The sequence below is a fragment of the Rhinoderma darwinii genome, chromosome 12 (assembly GCF_050947455.1).
Source record: "Rhinoderma darwinii isolate aRhiDar2 chromosome 12, aRhiDar2.hap1, whole genome shotgun sequence".
In the NCBI taxonomy this organism is placed as follows: Eukaryota; Metazoa; Chordata; class Amphibia; order Anura; family Rhinodermatidae; genus Rhinoderma; species Rhinoderma darwinii.
The window spans coordinates 30,610,287-30,630,639 of record NC_134698.1 but is presented as its reverse complement, the minus strand read 5'-3'; positions in this window follow the sequence as shown (position 1 = coordinate 30,630,639).

Here is a 20,353-nt window from a genome sequence, read left to right as displayed (position 1 = left end):
GTGCAGTCTGCAGACAAAGGATTTCAATATGCACTGCTTTTAGATATATATATATATATATATATATATATACATATATCAGTAATGTCTACAAACCTAAATACATTTCTTATCTTTGCGCATGCGCTGTTGTTTATAAAAGTTACGATATTTATGTGTTATGATGTGATCAGATTTAATGTGTTTTGATGTTAAACTATAGATACTGTGAGACACAGGGTTTTGAAAATGTATGTGCCCCCACCGTTCCCTATTTTTATATACAGTTTATTGGTTTGCAGTAATTAATGTTATCAGATATAATATTTTCTGTTTTATTGAATAACTAACTACAATTGTTTTGTTTTTGATTTCACACATGAGTTATGGCATTGTAAAGATAAAATGTATTTTTGTCAGGAAAAAGTCATTTTTGTTTCAGGCTGTTGTACATTAAACTAGTGCCCGACTTTGTTATGTTGAGATGTAGTTTTGAACTCTGCTACATTACTTTCGCAGAGTCCACAAAGGGGGGAATGGTGAAGGAACTGATCAGGTACAATTTTGGTTTGTTTTGAATTAATGAATTTGGTTTCAGGAGATCTACAAAATGTGTTTGAGACCCCAAAGAGTAATCCAGATTAAATGTGTATGACAGTAACCTACATTTTGAGGTATTTCTGTGTAGATGGTTCCAGATCTTTCCAGAACGGTGAATATGGCACTGGGTATGCTGTGCTGTAGTCTCCACCAAATATGAGGTATTGTGTAAAAGACCATCCCCCTCCAGCAAATTTACACAGGAGGCAGAGGTGACGTCACTCACAGATGAGCCTTTATAGATTTAGATGGAGGAGAAGGCAAAACAAAAAAAAAATTGTCTGAACATTGTTTATTTTATGCCAGATTTTAATAATAGATTTTTATTTGTTTTTGTATTAATCAAGTATTTACAGACCCTGATAAAAGTGAAATTCTCAAAGTGTTCTGGATTATCAGATGAGTGTGGAGAAGTGTATAGCATTTGGTTTTATTTTGAAGACGCCACCCCTTTGAGATGTTTTATCTATATGTGACATGGGTTTTTAATGTAAATTTGTAATGTAGAAATACTTGATCATATACAGAATGTACAAGACAGGATACGAGGCACCAGATAAATTACCCAGAAACCACTCTCACCTTCTTGCTCATCTCAAGGAGCGGAGCTGGAAGTGCTCGCTGAGGCTGTAACCTGGCAGAAGGTAAGACGGCCGACATTTACACTGACTCTAGGTACACTTTTGGCATCGTCCACAATTATGGGCCCATTGGTAGTAGGAATTTTATTGGATCATCAGGTAAGCCAATTGAGAGAGCAAGAGAAGACAGAACTGACAACAAGAGTATGTGTAGCCAGGTATCAGTAAATTGGCTTGTCCCTGGATACAATAATCCCACCACTAGGTTTGTAGCAGCCGGCATGATATGTGCACTGCATGACATAGGTAAAACAGCAAAGGTACCTATTAGAAGTGCAGCCCGGCCAAATTACCCGTCCCAGCGACTGCAGAACATACAACTACCTGAGGTAGAAGTGTATGACAATGTGCTCGTGTGTGTAGATCTGTTCTCAGGGGGGCCTGAAGCCCGGCCGGTATCTTCCCCACTGCAGACGTTGTGTGTAGTGACAGGGGAACATTGTTATTCCAAGTATTGAACTGATATTTGTACAATGATAAGATGTCAGCAGTTCTCTAGACGTTGTCCCAAAGTTAGTTGGTTTAATAACTGTATTCAAGAAGTGTTGTGGGAATATTAAATACTGAGGTTAAGTTTTATGTAAAGTTCTAGACCAGCCTCAGCATTGGACTATTGGAGGCGTCAGATAAAAGGTGCAAAAGCGGAATATTCCCATTCGAAAACATTTTTGTTTATTTTTGTTGTTGTTGTTGTGAAAGGGACATTTTAGAGCAGAGAATTCTGTGCAGTGTATATGTGTATGTATAGATAGAAAAACAAATGGATCCAGCCGCACCGGTATGCTGTGGGTGCAAGCCAACGGAATAAGACCACAATCCCAATGGTATATAAGACAAAAAATAGGCAGCACTCCTTAGAGGGTACTTTTATTGTCCCATAAACAGTGGCAACGTTTCAGCTCCTTCCACTGGAGCCTTTCTCAAGCAATGAACATGTGAACGGTATGGTATATACATACTGGTGTCAATTAACAAACAATTAAATATTATTAAGAATGAAATACATAAAAATACTCCATAAAAAACAGTTAGTGTAAAACAACATACATCATAATAAGGAGTGAAAATAGATCATGTGTAGATAAGATGGATATTAGACCATATAAAACCTACAAGCAATGGTATCACTAAAGTATCCAATATCCAATCAAGACAAACATCTGTGTTGTGCAAATGTGCATAATAAAAATGATTAGAAATAGTTTAAAGCAATTAAAACCGGGATCACCTCATGGATTGTCTTCATCACGGAACCGCCATTGAAGGAGCAAAAAAGCGCAACTGCGCCTGCGTATAAAGTTAAGAGGAGTCTCGGGCATCAGAGATATCAACATAACTTCCGCACATGTGCACCACATACAGGATGCAGCCGCGGCCATCTTTAAAATGGGAATAATGAGGAAATCCTATAAAGTTGTGCCATAAAGATATAATTCGCTGAGTGTTTCTATAAACGGGTCTCAAAAAGATACCATGTAATCAATATGTATGTAGTGCAAAGAAAATATACTAAAAATAGTGAAAATAAACGACGTATTTATTTGTTTATAAATCCATGTCTAGAAAAACGTGTATTGAAGGAAATAGCGAGTGGTTGAAAAGACAAAGTACAGGTATTCAAAAAAATATACAGCACAAACTCAACTATGTAAGGCTATTACAAGATGGATATATAGGATGCAGGCACCAAAGGTACAAAAATGCACCTGTGTGCAACAACGTATCCTCAAAATATTATATATATAACTCCTATTTTAACAGTAGTTGTGTTTAGGATAAACTAAAAAATTTTAGAAAAACATATACTGTCCGGGGCCCACAATACAAAAATAAATACTAATGACACAGAAAAATAAAAATAGAAAAATAGAGATATCTCAATTGATGCCCAAAGACACATTAAAACAAAGAAACACTTTATCAAAATACAGGATATAATAAATATAAATTCGTTATGGCTTGCAATTCCAGAGGTGATCTTCAATGTAATATAGAAGAATCTGCAAAAGATAAAGAATATGTGTAAATATTAATAAATATTAAACATGTTACATGTACATATACTGTCAAAAGAAGCCAAGTGTCAACAGTGATGGATAAAGGCGGGAAGACCACTGAGTGAAAAATCAACATTTAGCCCATTGGGCTTCAGGGTATTAAGTCTATCAATCCACTGTAATTCTCTAGTTTTTAACAATTTGGTTCTATTGCCTCCCCGTCTAAGTGGAGGAATGCGATCAAGAATCAGAAATCTTAATTGTTGTTCGTTATGACCCATATCCAAAAAATGTTTGGATACGGGTAAATCCTGGCGTTTCTTTCTAATGGTGTAGCGATGTTGATTTAGCCTCGTTTTCAAGTTAAGTGTGGTTTCACCAACATACAGTAGATGACACGGGCACTTTAAAACATACACAACATGGTCAACTGAGGCATGGAAAACAGCCTAACTTAGGTTTCACAAGATAAGTCTGTCTATCAATCTTCTGAGAGCCAGAATCAGCCCTAACCAATCTATCTCTGAGATTTCTAGAACGGCGATAAGAGAATAGAGGCAATGTGTTAAATTCCGGAATCCGTGTCAAGCAATTTCCCAACATCGGCCAATGACGCTTAATGATACCAGATATCACATTGCTATGCTCCGTAAACGTAGATGTAAAGGATCTGCCAGGCACAACTTCTGTGTATACGCCCATAGGTAATCAGTCTGCACCTGAGTCTATGTCTCTGAGACTGACTCCATCTTCCACCACTCAGGATGGCAGGCTTAGGAGCGGGAGAGCCTATCGCAGCCTGGCCAGACGGAGCTAGCGCCCGCCCTCTGTCTATTTATACCTGCCTTTCCTGTTCCTCCTTTGCTTGTGATTCTTCTCGTGTGGTTTCCTGGCCCAGCTATAGCTTCTAACTATTTGATCCTGCTCCATACTGACCCTGGCTTACTGACTACTCTCCTGCTCTGCGTTTGGTACCTCGTTCACGCCTGGTTTGACTCGGCTCGTTCACCACTCTTGTTGCTCACGGTGTTGCCGTGGGCAACTGCCCCATTTCCCTTAGCTTTGTGTACCCTTGTCTGTTTGTCTCGTGCACTTACTGAGCGTAGGAACCGCCGCCCAGTTGTACCCCGTCGCCTAGGGCGGGTCGTTGCAAGTAGGCAGGGACAGAGTGGCGGGTAGATTAGGGCTCACTTGTCCGTTTCCCTACCCCCATCATTACATAATCCCAAATACCTAGTCTACCCTGGTCCCTGACACTACTATGGACCCCCTTGAGACCCTGGCCCAGCAAATGCAGGGTCTCTCCCTACAGGTCCAGGCCCTGGCTCAGAGGGTCAACCAGCCTGACGCTGCCATGGTAGTGCCCCTCACCTCACCTCTTGAACGCCACCTCAAGTTGCCTGACCGGTTCTCAGGGGACCGGAGGACTTTTCTCTCCTTTCGGGAGAGTTGTAGGCTCTACTTTCGCTTAAAGCCTCACTCCTCTGGTTCTGAGAGCCAGCGGGTGGGTATAATTATGTCCCGGCTCCAGGAAGGGCCCCAAGAGTGGGCCTTCTCCTTGGCTCCTGACGCCCCTGAACTTTCCTCCGTTGATCGCTTCTTTTCTGCTCTCGGACTCATTTATGACGAGACTGACAGGACTGCCTTTGCCGAGAGTCAGCTGGTGACCTTACGTCAGGGTAAGAGACCTGTTGAGGACTTTAGGAAGTGGTGCGTAGCTTCCCGGTGCAATGACCCTGCCTTAAGGTGCCAGTTTAGGTTGGGTCTGTCGAACGCCCTGAAAGACCTGCTAGTTAGCTATCCCTCTTCTGACTCCCTTGACCAGGTTATGGCTTTAGCGGTACGACTTGACCGACGTCTCAGGGAACGACAACTTGAACGTTTTTGTGTTTTCCCCTCTGACTCCCCCATGATGCCTCCCGAGGTCCCGTTGCTTCGCTCTTCCACGGAAAACTCGGAGGTTCCTATGCAACTCGGGGCCTCCGTGTCCCCCCGACAACGTAGAGAGTTCCGCAGGAAGAATGGTCTCTGCTTCTATTGTGGGGATGACAAGCATCAAGTGAACACCTGTCCTAGGCGCAAGAATAAGCATCCGGAAAACTTCCGCGCCTAAGTGATCATCGGGGAGGTCACTTGGGCGCACAGGTATTTCCCGTAAATATGAAACGTAATAAAATCTTGCTTCCCTTTCAGGTCTCTTTTGGTGGTAGGTCTGCTACCGGCAGTGCCTTCGTGGATTCAGGGTCTTCTGCTAATATCATGTCTGTGGAATTTGCGATGTCTCTAGCTATGCCTTTGATTGATTTGCCTAAACCTGTCCCTGTAGTGGGTATCGACTCCACTCCTCTTGCTAATGGTTATTTTACACAGCATACCCCTGTTTTTGAACTCCTTGTTGGCTCCATGCATTTGGAGCAGTGCTCTGTACTGTTGATGCAGGGATTATCGTCCGATTTGGTTTTAGGCCTTCCCTGGTTGCAGTTGCATAATCCCACGTTTGACTGGAATACTGGGGAGCTTACCAAATGGGGTAATGAATGCTTGACGTCATGTTTTTCTGTTAATTCTATTTCTCCCCCTGAGGAGGTGAACACGCTACCTGAGTTTGTTCAGGACTTCGCTGATGTTTTCTCTAAGGAGGCCTCCGAAGTGTTACCTTCTCATAGAGAATACGATTGCGCCATCGAATTGGTACCAGGAGCTAAGCTCCCTAAGGGTAGGATATTTAATCTTTCTTGTCCCGAACGTGAAGCCATGAGAGAGTATATCCAGGAATGCCTGGACAAGGGTTACATTCGCCCCTCTACTTCTCCGGTAGGTGCTGGCTTCTTCTTCGTAGGGAAGAAGGATGGTGGTCTTAGGCCATGCATTGACTACCGTAACTTGAATAAGGTCACTGTAAGGAACCAGTATGCCCTTCCTTTGATTCCTGATCTCTTTAATCAGGTTCAGGGGGCCCAATGGTTCTCTAAGTTTGATCTACGGGGGGCGTATAATCTTATCCACATCAAGGAGGGGGATGAGTGGAAGACTGCATTTAACACGCCCGAAGGTCATTTCGAATACCTTGTCATGCCCTTTGGGTTGTGTAATGCTCCTGCGGTCTTCCAGAATTTCATAAATGAGATTTTAAGAGATTACCTGAGGGTATTTCTTGTAGTGTACCTTGATGAGATACTGGTATTTTCCAAGGACTTGTCCTCCCACATTGAGCATGTCAGAAAGGTGCTCCAGGTCCTTCGGGAAAACAAACTGTTTGCGAAAACCGAAAAATGTGTGTTTGGAGTACAGGAGAAACCATTTTTGGGTCAAATCCTCACCCCTCATGAATTCCGCATGGACCACGCCAAGGTCCAGGCTCTGGCGGAATGGGTCCAACCTGCCTCCCTGAAGGCGTTACAGTGTTTCTTGGGGTTCGCTAATTATTACAGGAGATTTATTGCTAACTTCTCGGTCATCGCTAAGCCTCTTACGGACCTCACTCGCAAAGGTGCTGATCTCCTCCACTGGCCTCCTGAGGCTGTCCAGGCTTTTGAGGTCCTTAAGAAGTGCTTTATCTCGACCCCGGTGCTGGTTCAGCCCAACCAAATGGAGCCATTTATCGTGGAAGTTGATGCATCCGAGGTGGGAGTGGGGGCTGTCTTGTCCCAGGGTACCAGGTCCCTCACCCATCTCCGTTCCTGTGCCTACTTCTCCAGGAAGTTTTCGCCCACTGAGAGTAACTATGATATTGGCAACCGCGAACTCTTAGCCATTAAATGGGCATTTGAAGAGTGGCGCCACTTCCTGGAGGGGGCTAGGCACCAGGTAACGGTCCTTACCGACCACAAGAATCTGGTTTTCCTAGAATCTGCCCGGAGGCTAAACCCGAGACAAGCTCGATGGGCGCTATTTTTTACCAGATTCAACTTTTTGGTTACCTATAGGGCTGGGTCTAAAAATATTAAGGCTGATGCACTGTCGCGTAGCTTCATGGCCAGCCCGCCTTCGGAGGAAGATCCTGCTTGTATTTTGCCTCCTGGTATAATCATTTCTTCCATTGATTCTGATTTAGTCTCTGAAATTGCGGCTGATCAAGGTTCAGCTCCCGGGAACATTCCTGAGGACAAGCTGTTTGTTCCCCTGCAATTCCGGCTAAGGGTACTCAGGGAAAATCATGACTCTGCACTATCTGGCCATCCAGGCATCCTGGGTACCAAGCACCTCATTGCCAGAAACTATTGGTGGCCTGGGTTGCCTAAAGACGTTAAGGCCTACGTCGCCGCTTGTGAGGTTTGTGCTAGGTCCAAGACTCCCAGGTCCCGACCAGCGGGCTTACTACGTTCTTTGCCCATTCCCCAGAGACCTTGGACCCATATCTCCATGGATTTTATCACCGATTTGCCTCCATCTCAAGGCAAGTCGGTGGTGTGGGTTGTAGTAGACCGCTTCAGTAAAATGTGCCACTTTGTGCCCCTCAAGAAACTACCCAATGCCAAGACGTTAGCCACCTTGTTTGTCAAACACATCCTGCGTCTCCATGGGGTCCCTGTCAATATTGTTTCGGACAGAGGGATAAAATTTGTTTCATTGTTTTGGAGAGCCTTCTGTAAAAAGTTGGAGATTGATCTGTCCTTCTCCTCTGCCTTCCATCCTGAAACTAATGGCCAAACTGAGAGGACTAATCAATCTCTAGAACAATATTTAAGGTGTTTTATCTCTGACTGTCAATATGATTGGGTCTCATTCATTCCCCTCGCCGAATTTTCCCTTAATAACCGGGTCAGTAACTCGTCAGGGGTCTCCCCCTTTTTCTGTAATTTTGGGTTTAATCCACGGTTCTCCTCCGTTTCACCTGGTAGTTCCAACAATCCCGAGGTAGAGGTCGTTCATCGGGAACTGTGCACAGTCTGGGCCCAGGTTCAGAAGAACCTAGAGGCATCCTAGAGCGTACAAAAAACTCAGGCTGATAGAAGACATTCTGCTAACCCCTTGTTTATGGTCGGGGATCTGGTGTGGTTATCGTCTAGGAACTTGCGCCTTAAGGCCCCGTCCAAGAAGTTTGCTCACCGGTTTATTGGGCCATATAAGGTCATTGAAGTCCTCAATCCTGTCTCCTTCCGACTGGAGTTGCCCCCATCTTTTCGAATACACGACGTGTTTCATGCCTCCCTCCTTAAACGCTGCTCCCCGTCCTTGGCTCCCTCAAGGAAACTTCCTGTTCCCGTTCTCACCCCTGAGGGGGTGGAATTCGAGGTGGCCAAGATTGTGGACAGCAAGATGGTCCAAGGCTCCCTCCAGTACCTGGTCCATTGGAGAGGATACGGGCCTGAGGAGAGGACTTGGGTACCCGCCCGGGATGTTCACGCTGGGGTATTGGTCAGGAAGTTCCACCTTCGTTTCCCCAATAAACCAGGTCCACTTAGAATGGGTCCTGTGGCGAAACTGGGTCAGTGGGGGTCGGTGTACGCCAAGAGAATGTGGGCGATAGATTCAGGCGACACAGATTAACAGGGGACAAGCCACAGCGGCGCGTTTATTAACAGGGACAGACACACATAGAAACAATGCATCGCTTCTTCTCCCCTCTGGGCTGGATGTGACAGGCTACCTCACTATGGGGTCTCTCCACTGTACCTTTCATCCTTTGGGGTGTCTCCAGATCCTCCTTAGTTAGATGGGACTCCAGCAGTTGTCCTCTATTACTGTCCCTAGGTCAGGTACCATCTCTGAGGTAGACAGCCCCTGCCTGCAGCTCACACTGCTATCTCATCCTCTCCTGGGCTGCAACTCACTGAGAACTTATCCAGCACCACTATATCCCTCACTCACCCCTCCCTCAGGAATCAGACTTCCTGCTCTTGCCCCCTCCTTTTTCTTATTTACATTAAACAAGTTCCCGCTCTCAGTCTGTGACTCATTCTCCTACAGGGTAAGATTAACCCTAGAGGGGGAGGACATTGAAGCAGCACTGAATACAATACAATATAAAACAACTGGTTATCAAACATAACGTAATGCAGTTCGAGGGGACATATCCCCATCTAGCACCGGGCGCCATTCTAAGCTATGGCACCCGGATGGCGGGAGTGCGACAGTTTGCGGCAGGCTTAACCTTTATCTGGGTACAATGCCTGTAACCGTCACCCGTTCCGCCACAGGTCCGGTGGCCCCTCATAAAAGGGGGGGTACTGTAAAGGATCTGCCAGGCACAACTTCTGTGTATACGCCCATAGGTAATCAGTCTGCACCTGAGTCTATGTCTCTGAGACTGACTCCATCTTCCACCACTCAGGATGGCAGGCTTAGGAGCGGGAGAGCCTATCGCAGCCTGGTCAGACGGAGCTAGCTCCCGCCCTCTGTCTATTTATACCTGCCTTTCCTGTTCCTCCTTTGCTTGTGATTCTTCTCGTGTGGTTTCCTGGCCCAGCTACAGCTTCTAACTATTTGATCCTGCTCCATACTGACCCTGGCTTACTGACTATTCTCCTGCTCTGCGTCTGGTACCTCGTTCACTCCTGCTTTGACTCGGCTCGTTCACCACTCTGGTTGCTCACGGTGTTGCCGTGGGCAACTGCCCCATTTCCCTTAGCTTTGTGTACCCTTGTCTGTTTGTCTCGTGCACTTACTGAGCGTAGGGACCGCCGCCCAGTTGTACCCCGTCGCCTAGGGCGGGTCGTTGCAAGTAGGCAGCGACAGAGTGGCGGGTAGATTAGGGCTCACTTGTCCGTTTCCCTACCCCCATCATAGAGACAAAAGCAATACGACTACATGAGGCCTTAGCATCTTTAGAGACAAGGAGGTCATCCCTACAAACCTGTTCAACTTGCGATCTATGTTTCAAAAGAGTGGAGTGCTGCCTATTTTTTGTCTTGTATGTATAGATATATATAAAAAGGAGAATCAGTTTGTAGGTATCAGTTTTAGTTACTGACCAGTGTGAACGTTTAACATAAATCTGTCATTGTTTATGTTTTTCTTCAAGTTAATTATCTGATTAAGTTCAATTACTGATTAGGCTATGAAAAGCTTGTTCTTCACAGGAAGAGTCCAACTGGGAGCGGAAGGCGTGAGAAGCAGATTCTAACAGAATGTGGACGGATAAAGGAAGGTAAACCAGTAGCGCCCAATGCATTCTTCATAGCACTTGTATTGATGGTGTATGACCTCACATATGCCCGAAGACTGCAAGGATCGACGTGGTAAGATCTAATTGGTATGTCCCAGGTTTTACAGCTGTTGCTGCTAAATTCTCTTAGAGCTGTTTGATTTGCCTACAGAACAGTCCTGGCAGACCGGTGCCAACCTTATCATACCCGCCTCCCACGAAGAGAACCGACCTTGAGAGGCCTTCCCAGGTAGAACGAACTAGATTAGAGTAAGAAAAATTGGTTTAAGACACTTGTCAGATAAACATGTGGAATCTGTGTATATTTCTGTGAGGTGGAGATGTTCTAAGCAATCAGCTGAGATCAAGGTACAAATCCTGCTGAAAAAGTATCACCAAGTGCAAATGAAATGTACCCAGTAATTACACATCTTCTAGGTGCCCTTTCCATTGTAACAGAGAAGTTTTCTTTCCTTATATAAAGGTGTTTGATGTCGTTTAAGGGCCTGACATTATTGTATGTACTTAGAACAACGTTTATAATGTATGCGGATGATGTTATCACCAGATTAGTATTTATTTTAACAATTGACAAGAGTTGGGGGTCCCCAGCAAGTGGCAGTAAACATGAACTAAAAGACTTTTAACACGATGAACTCCATGACTGAGATGCGGCAGGCGCAGCCTGAGCCACTACAACGCGTTTATCATGAACTGACGGCAGTGTCACAATTCTAAGCGGCCGCCCAGACAAGTAACTTGCCAGAGGAAGAGGACAAATGCGGAGGGTTGGTGGTAGTCACAATACAACTCCACTACTCCGTCTACGTGGGATCTCACCCCAGGCTCACAGTATGAGGTGCTATGTACAGCCTGATGACGTAAACTAAAGGAGACGGTGTCTGACAGATGAGAAGGACCAAACCAAGTCCTGATGACATCAGCAAAGATCAAAGTAAAGACCAAAGACCTGAGTGAATCCATCAGCAGTATCAAGTGTTTGATAAGTAAGTGGCCAGGAGGGGGTAATAATAACTCCCCCACTTGACACCGGCGTAGTCTGACTCCACAATTATGTGGGTTACCCTGAGGGTGACAGTCAGTGAAGAGCAGAAGACAGGAGAAGAAGGGGACGATGATGTACAGGACTGGCAATGAACTGATGGGACCCGAAACCTGAGGGTGATAGCTTGAGATTGGTGATAGCATTATGTTATTACTTGAGGCCCTATTGTTTATAATGTCTAAGGTTTATAATTATAATGTGTGTAAATATGCCACGGTGCTGAAAATTACAATCTGAGGAGTTTATGTGAAGTTGTGAGGTGAAGGTCACTGTGCTGCCCATGACCTGTTATATCTGCAGGGGTAAAAGTCCCTTAGGACAGTAAGTGACAGTGCGACAATTATTACCATTAACAAAAATGTAGACTGGATTAATTTTATATATTACAACCAGCAGCAGCTTGTAGATTATATCAAGACAACCATCCTGTATCCTGAGGAGAATAGGGAAAGTCAGGACCACTCCGACACCTTGGAAGTCCAGGTACAAAGGGGGGTTACTCGTCAGGAGTAGCTCGTCTCAAGCTGGTGAAGAAATCCAAAACAACCCCAACCCGCCTGGTTCGAGTGGTCAGTGGTAGGCAAGACTCAGGGATAGAATAATAATATTTTTAGGGGGGACTGTCAGGGATCATTACCATGTATATTGTTTGAAAAATATTATCCTTACATATATATATATATATATATATATTTAAATATATATATATATATATATATATATATATATATATTCAGTATATTACACAAAGAGATTGGATTCATGGAGCACAAAGAGCAAGCATAACACGCCTATGGAAGACACCGCCCCCTGGAATGCAAAGAGGAGTGTGCAGAAGAATGTACAGGAGAACTTACAGCTGAGGAGCCAATGGAACTTAACTGGTTCCCGACCGCTGGCTGTATATTTACGGCCTGCGGTCAGGGTCCTTAATACCCGATCCATAGACTTTTTACGGCTCGGGTTTTAACTTGCTGCCCGCGCGATCGGGCAGCTGAATGTCGGGTCTCCAGCTGTCAGTGACTGCCGGGGACCCTGAGGAGAGGATAGAAGCAGCTCTCACTGCTTCTGTCTTCTCCGATGTCTTTTTACACAGAGTTCAATGAACGCTGTGTATAGGAATAGAGACAGCAGCAGCGGCGCTGTCTCTATTCCTCCCGGTGATCATGTGACAGGTCACATGATCGCCGGGTGCCGTTAGTGGCAGGCTGCTGCTGGGTCTTACAAGACCCAGCACAGCCCTATTAGTGACAATCGTCACTATGAGAGGGCTGATTTCCCCTGTAACTGGGGCTGCTGTGCAGCTCCAGTTACAGTGGAAAAGATGGTGTAAAAGAAAGAAAAAAAATATATAAAGTTCCCCAAAGGTCTTATTACCATAGTAATAAAAAATAAATAAAGTAAAGTGCAAAAAAAAATGTAATAATAAATACACATAAAATACCCATGCCAAAAAAATAAAAAATGAAACCTGCATTGTCTACGGAAAAAACGTCGCAAAAATCACGTCGTTAGCCCAACAAATAAAAACGTTATAGCCATTTAACTAATATCTGCTAAAAATGGCTAAACGGTGTCTGGTCCTGAAGGCACAAAATAGCCCGGTCCTGAACTGGTTAAGCAAGTCCCACATCTTTAGGGAGGGGCATGTGTCTTTTCTCTGTGTGTTTCTTTGTTCTGAATAAAGGGCAGTTCTCCTCCTGTCTGATCGAGGGAAAGCTGTGTACCAACATCTTTGGCTGGTTTACTTCTTTCCAGGCATGCCTTCAGCTTTCAATTTACAGAGGTGGTTATTTGGTGTGAAATAACAGGGAGAAGGGAGCTACCCTGATATACGGACCTGACAGTTCTGTCGTCTCGATGCTGAGCGTGGCGCATAGCGCTGTGACGTCATGCGCTGCGCACAGCGCTTGACGTCAGGACCTCCGCTGCGATCCGGAACCAGGAAGGTAAGTACAGTCTGTTACTATAGTAACAGGGGCCCGCGGCCCGAGTTACTATAGTAACTTTTTATTGATGTGGTGCAGGGGGCTGTGGGCCCGGTCGCAATTGCGACCGCTGCGACCCCTATAGCTACGCCAGTGGCCCTAGTGCACTAATGGACTGAAGCACAAGCCTGCGAAGCAAAGGATCACCTAGAGTATTATGAGGCCTCCTTTTTATTAGGCACCATGTCCGGTTTAAAGAGGGCTTGTGGTGCCAAAACAGTGGAAAGCCCTAAAAAGTGACCCTATTTTGGAAACTAGAGCCCTTGAGGAATACATTGTAGTTTTCATGGGGTGCATGCGGCTTTTTGATCAGTTTTTATTCTATTTTTAAGTGGCGCGGTGACTAAAAAATAGCAATTCTACTATTGTTTTTTTAATTTCTTTTTTTTACAGCGTTCACCGTGCACTATAAATGACATATTCACTTTATTCTGCGAGGCGATATGATTACGGCGATACCATATGTTTATAGTTTTTTTTATGTCTTATGGCGTTTGCTCAATAAATTACTTATTGTAAAAAATCATTTTTTTTTGTGTTACCATATTCTAAGAGCCAGAACTTTTTTTATTTTTTTATTCTGTTTTTATTTATTTATCAAAGGTGAATGACAGAGAAATAACACATTTCACAGCTCTGTAAAACATAGATATGACATGTGAGCATCAATGTAAATTATACAGTCATAGAAAACACAAAAGAAAGAAAGGGAACCGTATAGGTGAAGGAAAGAGGGGAGGGAAAGAAGGGTATTAAGGGTGAACTTATCCTCAGGTCCGCCCCATAGTCAGACGTCTCAGAATAGGAACACGAAAATCCAATAACGCAAGAATTCTGAAAGCCTACCCACGTAGACCACACACGCATAAACGTATCATGAGTGTCCCGTAGGGAAGCCGTAAGCTCCTACATCCGTTTCACTTCCTGGATCTTCTGTAACCAAAGACGCACCGGGACCGGGGGAGGGCTCTACCTGTTTCCACATAGCCGGGATGTAAGCACGTGCCGTGTTGATCAGATGCCGTACTAATGACTTCTTGTATGTGGAGATCGAGATGTCACACCGATGAAGCAGGAAGAAGCCCGGGGATCTGGGCAACGTGTAGTCCGTAAACCGAGATGTTACAGTCCAAATTCGTCTCCAAGAACGATTTTAAGTGCTGACGCCCCCAAAACGTGTGTAGGAGATCCCCGACCCCCACCCCGCATCTCCAACACATAGGAGATACCTCCGGGTAAAATGTATTAAGCCTGGAAGGGACACTGTACCACCTCGTCAGAATCTTGTATCCCGCCTCCTGAATTCTACTTGATATTGAGGACTGTTGAGTCATGGTATATAGTCGAGTACGCTCATCCGCGGTAAAACTTATGCCAAGATACGTCTCCCACTTAGCCAAGTATGAGGTGTGTGAGTCTGCCGTTGGCGAATTTATGAGACTATAGTTTACTGAAAGGGCGTGACTGACGGTGCCCGACATTGTGCATTGCATTTCAAATGGTGTAAGATCACGCAAGAAATCGGCCGATGGAGCAAGGGATAACAGAAAGTGACGGAGCTGGGAGGCCTGCCAAAGCGGAAGGTGTCCCGGATCCGCCCTGTCCGCTAATTGAGATGTCGTCTTCCAACTGCCATCAATGATATAATGGCGGGCCTGTGTCGCCCCTACTAAACGTTTGCGGGAGGTTCACAACCCGGCTGAAAAGAGGGATTGTCTAATACTGGGTATAGCGGAGACAGTGTCGGGGAGATCCGGAAATGTTTGAACGCCTGAGCCGCAACTCGCAGGGTGGGACCTATAAGAGAGTGCGATTTTGCCGAAGCTGGAATCTGATCCAGTAGCCACGGTGCCGCCGAGAGAGAAATGGATATGAAGGATTGTTCCAACTTGACCCATGGTTTGGACCCGGCATGTCTACACCAGTCTATAATACGCGTCAAATGTGCCGCCTGATAATAGCGGTGAATATCAGGCAAACCCAGACCACGTCAAATCTCGTGCGGGTCAAAATCGCTCGTACAATGCGTGCGGGTTTGTTCGACCAGATAAACGTAAGCATTAGAGAAGAGAGTGAGGTAAAGAAAAGACGTGGTATGTAGATTGGGAGAGCCTGAAAGATGTACAATAGCCGAGGCAACACATTCATCTTGAATATGGCGCAACGACCGAACCAAGTGAAGGTCCCTTTCGACCATCTCTCAAGATGGTTACAGGTATAAAGGTTGGAGGGCCGACTTGTGAGCCGAATACCAAGATATTTAATGGAACGGAGGTGAACGGGATTATGAGGATGGAGGAGTTGATGTCCGCTGATCGGGGTAAATCTGAGCTCTTTGTCCGCACTTGGGCAGTGTGGTCCGGATTCCGGGGTGGTACTGATCTACCTCTCTGGCAGGATGGCCTCTTTTGAAACACCTATATAGCCAACTTTTGTGTGCTATGTCCGTATGTGTTTCCCTTTGTTGTCTTGTGTCTGTGTTAGTCTACAGTATAATGTGCACTTATATGTGACAACTCTTATCCAAATGTGGGGACTGGTTTCCCTAAATATTGCACTAATTTCGCTGCACTTCTGGTACTGTTATTCTTATTGCATTTCTTATCTAAGACAAAAAGGATTGAATCCAGCGCTGGAAATTAGTGCATCTGATAAAAACAGGAAACTTCTTCCAAGTTTTATTTTCTTAGGTTTAAAAGCAATGAAAAAATGATGGTAGAAGCGGGTATAGTCCAAAATACAGAGGGTACATTTTTTCATTGCTTTTAAACCTAAGAAAATAAAACTTGGAAGAAGTTTCCTGTTTTTATCAGATGCACTAATTTCCAGCGCTGGATTCAATCCTTTCTTTTTGTCTATGCAAGTACGTGTACCGACACGAGGATCCGTGCGCCAACCATTATACCTGTGACAAGGTGAGCTGGAGGAATCCTCCCTTTATTTCTTATCTAACTTATACTTGCTGATTGGGAGGCTACCTCCTACTGCTGTTTCTATGTTTCTGTAAATTTTATGTGATATTGACGTTATTATATTGCACTTCGTGCAAAGTTTGCAAATTTATGAAACAATGTCTATGCTGTTATATTTTTTATATTTTCAAAATAAAAATCTTTGATAAAGAAAAAAAAAAGAAAAAAAAAAGATATTTAATGGAACTAGTCGCCCAATTAAAGGGGAAGGAATCCGCCAAGGCTGCCACCTCCTGGGGTGAGAGGGAGACATTCAGAGCTTCAGATTTTTGGAAATTAATTTTGACGTTAGACAGCGCTGCAAATGACCGGAATTTGGCCATCAGGTTCGGCACCGAAATACGGGGCCGTGAGAGGAAAAATAATAAGTCATCCGCATATGCTGCGACTTTGTGGGTCGTGGCCCCCACCTGTACAACTGCAACATCTGGGTTGGCTCGGACATGACATAAGAAGGGTTTCAAACATAGCATAAAAAAATCAAAGGAGATAGTGGAAGCCCTGGCGGGTTCCGTTAGAAATGGGAAAGGAGGAGGAATGATGCCCGTTGACCTTCACCGATGCCGAGGGGGAGGAGTACAGACTCAAAATCCAACTGAGCATACCCCGACCCAGACCTATATAAGATAAAGTCTCCTGGAGGAACGACCAATCAATCCGGTCAAACGCTTTCTCGGCATCGATGGAGAGCAAAAACGCTGGGACCGAGGAGGCGGTAATGTTCTCAATGATGTTGACTGATCGAATGGTATTATCTCTAGACTCTCTCGTAGGAAGAAAGCCCGTCTGATCTCCATGAATTATTGTCGATAAAAATGGTGTGATTCGGGTAGCCAAGATCCTTGAGAAAAGTTTTAAGCCTAAATTTAGAAGAGAGATGGGCCGGTAACTACTGAATTGGGAGGGATCTTTATCCTCCTTGGGGATTACTGTGATGTGAGCCCTCAACGTGTCTGTAGGCAGCGATCTATCTTCTGTAATGGAATTAAAGACCGCCAAAAAAGGACTGGTGAGGAGAGGAGTAAGTTTTTTGTAGTAGGCCCCGAGAAAGACTATCGGGCCCTGGGGCCTTACCAGAAGGGGAGGTCTTGAGAGCTGCAAGAAACTCATCTGCCATAATCGGGGTGTCTAGGCTTGACACCGCCTCTTGCGGAATCTTACGTAATCCCGAGGATTGGAGATAAGATCTGATTACATCCCGTCTAGAATTGGGAAGAGGAATGCCTTCAGAGACTCTTAGGTTGTATAACTTTAAATAATAGGAACGAAAGGTTTCCACAATTTGGTCCAGCGAGTGTACCTTTGTGTCCTCAGGTGTAGTAATGCAAGGGACATACATGCGCGTCCGCTGTGCCCACAAAGCCTGTGCTATCGTGCGACTTGGCTTATTGCCAAATTCAAAATAGTGTCTACGGCATTTAATGAGAGAGGCCTTGGCTGCCAAGAGTGTCAACGTGCGCAGTTTATCCCGCAACCTTATTAGTTCTGCACCCGAGCTCGGATCCAGTAGTCTTTTATGAGTGAGTTCCAGGGCGTGTATTTTCCCCACGAGATCTGTGAGTACCACTGCACGTTCCTTTTTGAGTCTGGAGCCAATCCGTATAAGAACTCCTCTCATAACGCATTTATGGGCTTCCCAGACTGAAAGAGGGTTAGAATCGGCCGTAACATTAGCGTCCAAGTAAAAACGGAGTTCAGACATCACTTCCTCCAAGACCGCAGGATCCTGAAGCAATGAGTCGTTCAGACGCCACTGCCACGGAGTCGAGTGTAAGGAGGGGAGGGACAGGGTTAAAATGATCATGGCATGGTCCGAGAATGATATGCAATCTATTGAGGCTGAGGAAAGAAGTGTAAGCTGAGGGTGCCGAAGCAGAAAATAGTCTATACGTGAGTACATATTGTGCGGGTCAGAAAAAAAGGTATAATCTCTATCTTGTGGGTGTAGTATGCGCAAGGGGTCTACTAATTGATGTGAGTGGAGCAAACGCTGTAGACGACCAGTGAAGGGTCTAGCAACAGCAGGCTGGTTTGACATAGTATCTACTCTGGGGTCCAGGGCCATATTAAAGTCACCGCCTAAAACCAACGTCCCCTCCGCAAAGTCGTCTAATGCAGTCAGGACCTCCTCCAGTAATGTCAGTTGACCCGAGTTAGGTAGGTAAATGTTGGCAAAAGTCATGGTGCAGTCTGCAATCTTACCTTTCACGAATATGTATCGTCCCGCGTCATCTGTGTGACATCCCAAACACTTCCAAGGCAGGGGCGTAGCTAGGGGGGGGCAAGCGGGGCATATGCCCCGGGCGCAGTTCAAAGGGGGCGCCAGCGCCACCTCCTCCTGCACTATAATTGTACCTGTGTCGCAAGGACACAGGTACAATTAGAAGCAATGAATGACCGGGCACGTTCCGTGCCCGGCCATTCAGCGCCTCTCCACGAATGAAGCGACTGGTACCTTTTGTACCAGTGACACTTCCGTCGATGAAAGGCGCTGACTGACTGGCAGGGAAAGTCATCCTGCCCAGCCAATCAGCGCCTTTCATAGATGCTGCGTTCAACCCCCTGGAGACCTGCGCAGAAGAGAGCAGGTCTCCATGGATGCCGGACGGCGTGGGAGCGGGAATAAGGTGAGTTTGAATTTTTTTATTTTTTTTAATTGTTATAGACGTGTGGCTGTATCTGCGGGGGGGACTTTGTCTACGGGGGGTGTCTATCTACAGGGGGACTATATCTACAGGGGGACTATATCTACAGGGCTGGGCTATATACAGGGGGACTATATCTACAGGGCTGGGCTATATACAGGGGGACTATATCTACAGGACTGGGCTATATACAGGGGGACTATATCTGCTGGGCTATATATACAGGGGGACTATATATACAGGGGGACTATATCTGCTGGGATATATACACGGGGGACTATATCTACAGGGGGGCTATATACAGGGGGACTTTATCTACAGGGGGGCTATATACAGGGGGACTATATCTACAGGGCTGGGCTATATACAGGGGGACTATATCTGCTGGGCTATATACAGGGGGACTATATCTGTAGGGGGGCTATATACAGGGGGACTATATCTACAGGGGGGCTATATACAGGGGGACTATATCTACAGGGGGGCTATATACAGGGGGACTATATCTACAGGGGGGCTATATACTGGAGTGGGCTGTCTATAGAGCACCATATACAGGGGTGGGCTATATAGTATATGGTGCTCCATAGATAGCCCCCCTGTAGATATAGCCCAGCCCTGTAGATATAGCCCCCTGTAGATATATTACCCCTGTATATAGCCCCCTATGTATAGCCCACCCCTGTAGATATAGCCCCCCTGTGTATAGCCCACCCCTGTAGATATAGCCCCCCTGTGTATAGCCCAGCACTGTAGATATGGTCCCCCTGTAGATATGGTCCCCCTGTAGATATGGTCCCCCTGTAGATATGGTCCCCCTGTAGATATAGCCCACCCCTGTATATAGTCCCCCTGTAGATATAGCCCACCCCTGTATATAGTATCCCACAAATAGCTCCCCCTATAGTGCTCCACAGAAAGCCCACCCCTGTATATAGCCCCCTTGTACATATAGTCCACCCCTGTATATAGTGCTCCACAGATAGCCCACCCTTGTATATAGTATATACAGGGGTGGGCTATTTGTGGAGCACTATATACAGGGGTGGACTATCTAGTGGAGCACTATATACAGGGGTGGACTATATGTACAAGGGGGGGCTATATACAGGGGTGAGCTATCTGTGAAACACTATATGTGGAGCACTATATACAGGGGTGGGATATATCTACAGGGGGGCTACATACATGGTTGAGCTATCTGTAGAGCTCTATATACAGGGGTGGGCTATATCTACAGGGGGCTATATACAGGGGTGGGCTATCTGTAGAGCACTATAGGGGGAGTTATTTGTGGGACACTATATACAGGGGTGGTCTATATGGGGGCACTATCTACAGGGGGCTCTATGGCAGGCACTATCTACAGGGGGCACAG